Raw genomic sequence first — 4,859 nt, 5'->3', positions numbered from 1 at the left:
TTAAAGATAAAACGATTTAGAGGTGTATTTATGAGTGATGAACTTCCACAAAAACCCCATGTACATGAGTGTGGTGTAGTTAACCTTGATAAATCAGAAAACATTGGTACTCATTGGATATGCTATTGGAAAGATAACAACATAAAGTACATGTTCGATTCTTATGGTGGTGTTCCTCCTAAACAACTGGTACAATATCTTGGTACCGAAAACTTCTTTTACAATGATGAACGAATACAAGACTTTAATTCAGTTATATGTGGTCATCTTTGTGTTAAGGTTTTAAATCTTCTAAATCAAGGGTATTCTTTTAGTGATGTTATGTATATGATTAAAAATGATTAAGTGCTTTTATGGTTTACATCCATAAAGGTTTTTCTTTAAGATAAATATGGAAGCTATACACAACAGATTTTTAGATTATTTTGAGAAGCATGAGGATGAGCTAGATGCACTAGATAGATATCATTTTTGTCAGTATTTTCAGCATGTTAGCGAGATAGACTTAAAAGATAAAAACAACGTATATAATGTTATTGATCTATGGAAAATGTTAATACCTAAATTTTTGTACACGGAAGAAGAGTTGGAAAAGTTACGCCCAATAATTACCTTAAAGGACTTGTTGTCAAATTATAGCTCTAGACCATTAGAGTGCAGTAATTGTGGTAGTAAGTCATTAACAAAATGTATGAGTAGTTACATTTGTGACGATTGTTCTGTAGAGAGTGGTTGGGTTTACAGTACTTGTGAAGAAGTGAAAGCTGCTTGCGTAAGAAAACCATGGTACGATACTACAAAAAGATTTAAGTTACAGTTATCTCGTTTGCAAGCTTTACAGGATAGAATTATTCCCGAAGAGGTGCTCAAGGTGTTAAATGATGAACTTAGAGATATACCAAGAGATTTAATATCAACAAAAGATGTTCTAGAAGTACTAAAGAAAAACAAATACACAAAATATTATGATGATGTCTATTTAATACACTATCACCTTACCGATCAAAAACCATTAAAATTACAACATATGGAGGAAACATTTATAAATGAGTTCCAAAACTTACACGAGGTCTTTAGGGAGCTGTATCCGAAAAGAGCATTGTTTATTAACTTGAAATGTGTATTGTACCATCTGTTGAAAAAGCACGATGTTCATGTTGATATTGATTTTAAACACTCACCTAAACAAATAGAGATGTTAAAGAAATGTTTTGAAAAACTAGGATGGACATTTTCAGTATAATAAATGAGTATGGATATATTTGGTAATGTTAAAGATAGAAAAGGTGATGTTGATATTAGTGAAGAAAAATTAAAATTATTGAAGAACTTAAATGATGTTGTTAGCGTAAGTCAACTTAGGTCAATAGAAGCTCAATTAGAGAACGATAGAAAACGATTTGAAGATGCATTAGAAACGTTACAAGACACATACGTCAAGAAAGAAGATATTGAAAAGATTAGGATGGATACTACTAAATTGGTTATGCAGAAAGAAACCATGCCTCTACTATATCGATTAAGAGCTAAAAACGTTAAGGAGCCAATCTTTAGAATATTTAATCTCTCTAACGGTTACAAATTTCTCTATAATGGGAAAATAATGCACATGGACTTAAGTTTGGATAAATACTTTTTAGATATATATTTGGGTGATACTTGGATTAAAGAGATAACTTTTGACTTTAAGAAGAACGATATAATTACGATTAAACCAAATAAAAATTCTGCTATGGAAGAAGGACAATTATTGTTTGTTGTAATGTACATAGAAAGAGAGCTTTCCTAAAGACGTTTGCTATATAATAAATATGGATATCTTTGGTAATGTTAAAATGACATCACAGTTAGATAATACAGTTGTGAGAAAAGATATTGCTATGTTAAAAGAAGAGCTTAACTTCATCAAACGGAGTTATGTTATAGAGCTTCATAGTCGATTAATATCAGAAAATGTTGAAACTCCGTTCTTTTTAATACATAATCTATCTATCACATACAAATTTCTTTATAAAGGTAGGATAATGCATATAGAGTCATCTTACAATACGTATTATATTATTTAAATGATTCTCTAGTTGAAACTTTTCCATTGCACTTTAATACAAATGATAAATTAGCAGTTAGACCATCTAAAGGTTCTGATCTGAAACATGGTAAATTACTATTGCTTCTTATGCATGTAGAAAGAGAAGACGAAGATAGTGATGATGATGGTGAGAATGTTGATAGCATAATATTAAACAGCGATAGTTATTGATTTTCTATATAATAAACAGGATGTATTGTGTTAAGTGTAAGAAATCGACAGATACGAAGAAAGATACTATTAGAATTGAACAAACAAAGAATGGAAGATATCTAAAGAAAGGTATTTGTTCTGTATGTGGTGTTACTAAAACTCAATTCGTTAAAAAGCCTGATTGACTAGAAGAAGGTAAAGGTGTTAGAGAAGACATTATAGAAGAAATTCACAAACCATCTAGAAAAAACTTTGACAGATTAAGTGTAGTTATAAAAGGTATCGATGATCTTTGGCAGGCTGATCTTGTAGAAATGTATAGTGGAGTATTAAAAGGTGTTTCCAAATTGAATAAAGGTTATAAGTATCTGCTAACGATTATAGATGTGTTCTCGAAATATGCGTTTGCTGTTCCTGTTAAAGATAAGAGTGGGAAGAATGTTACAGAAGCATTCGAATCCATATTAAGAACGAGAAAACCTAGTAACTTACAAACTGATCAAGGTAAAGAGTTTTACAATAAAGAGTTTAAGAAGTTGATGGATGAAAATAAGATTAATCATTACTCAACCTATAGTGGTAAGAAAGCTTCTGTTGTTGAGAGATTTAATCGAACACTTAAGCAGAACATGTGGAAAAGGTTCACAAGGAAATTATAAATGGATAGAGATATTACCAACACTAGTTAAAGAATATAATCATCAAATTCATAGAACAATTGGTTTAAAACCTATAGAAGTTAACAAGAAGAATGAGCGATGGAGAAAGTGTATCAAAAAGAATATAAGCGTGTTAAGCCCAAATACAAGTTAGGTGATCATGTTCGTATAAGTAAGTCGAAAGGGTTATTTGAGAAAGGATATACACCTAATTGGTCAACAGAAGTATTTGTTATTAGTGAAATTATTCCATCCAATCCACCTACATATAGAATTAAAGATTTAGAAGAAGAGGATGTGCAAGGTAGATTTTACGAACCAGAACTATTAAAGACGAAACATAAAGATGAATACTTGGTGGAGAAAGTGTTGAGAAAGAAAGGTGACAAAGTATACGTTAAATGGCTAGGGTTTGATGATTCGCATAATAGTTGGATAGATAAGAGTAATGTTGTAGTGTAAATATAAATGTTTGTCTTTTATGGTTATTATGCCATAAAAGGTTGGTTTAAATGAGATAAGGGGGTAACGAAACGATACCCCCATAACATATATTTCCAGCGCTTGTATTCGAGCTGTGGAAATTATCAAAAAAGGCGATGGGGACGATTCTACCAACCGCTCTATGTACACAATCAAAGGTGGAGAAAGGCTTGATAACTGGATAAACGGGGACCCGCGTTAATCGACAACAACATACAATCTTCATCAAGGAGTCTGGTCTACTACAACAAACTTCATGGTTACAAAACAAACACTCAAAAGATTTATTGGATTATTATAAGAGAAACCTAGCTTCCCAGTTTGCTGGGGAGCTGTAAAACCCATTTTACAAATCCGGCCACTTCAGAAACTCATCTTACACAGTAAAACTAGCTGGTAACGAAATAAACAATCTAAAGAGTTAATTTCTTATATAAAGCCATCGCACTGAATACACGCATTTAACGAAGAAACACAAAGAAACTCCGAACGGAAGATTTTCCGGTTGCAAAATATACCATCATGACACAACACAAAACATCAGAAGACAAGCTCATTTCAGAAAAGATAAGCGGTCTAGATATAGACCACTTCAAAGAAGCGACGTATGCATGTTTGAAAGGGGTCCAGTGCTGGTGGACCCCACGAAAATGAAGTTAAAAATAAAGATTTTCTATATAATAAATATGAGTACTATGGATAGTTCACTTAGTTTAAACAATATCTGCTATGAACAGATCAAGGACAACTATTGGTATGGTATTTTTGGTGATTTCAAATTGATTATAGATAAGAATACAGGATACTTCAATGCTACTAAGCTGTGTCAGAGCGGTGGTAAGAGGTTTGACAACTGGCTGAAAAATAAAGATTCTAAAGAACTAATAAAAAAATTAGAAGAAAAGTATCAGTCTAAAAAAATATATTACATGATTTTAGGAGGAAGACAAAGGATAATCACGGGTACATATGTTCATCCGGACTTGTTCCAAGAAATAAAAAGATGGTCTCAATTGAAAAAAGATAATGATAAGTCAGGTTTTGTTTATATAGCAACTACCAAACAGCACCAAGAGAAGAATATATATAAAGTGGGTTTTACAAAAAACCTTGAACAACGCCTAGGTCAGTTTAATGAGTTTAGACTTGACTTCGAGCTATTTTATTATGAAGAAACGTATAAGACAAATGATGCTAAAAAGTTAGAGTCACTTGTGCATAAACAATTAGATGAATTTAAATATGAAGGTGAATTTTTCAAGTGTGAACTCAACACGATCAAAGAAGTTATAGAAGAAATTCAAGATGATGAAGTAATCGAAAAATTAAAAGGATTGGAGTTAAAAGATGAATAGTTATGTAAGGGTGTAACGATTTCGAAAATGAATAAATAAACATTTTTATATAATAAATATGAGTACTATGGATAATTTTCTTAGTTTAAATGATATTTGCTATGAACAGATCAAAGATAA

Source organism: Thermobia domestica, chromosome 11 (assembly GCF_964235325.1).
Source record: "Thermobia domestica chromosome 11, izTheDome1.hap1.1, whole genome shotgun sequence".
Classification (NCBI taxonomy): Eukaryota; Metazoa; Arthropoda; class Insecta; order Zygentoma; family Lepismatidae; genus Thermobia; species Thermobia domestica.
This window is presented reverse-complemented; position numbering follows the sequence as displayed.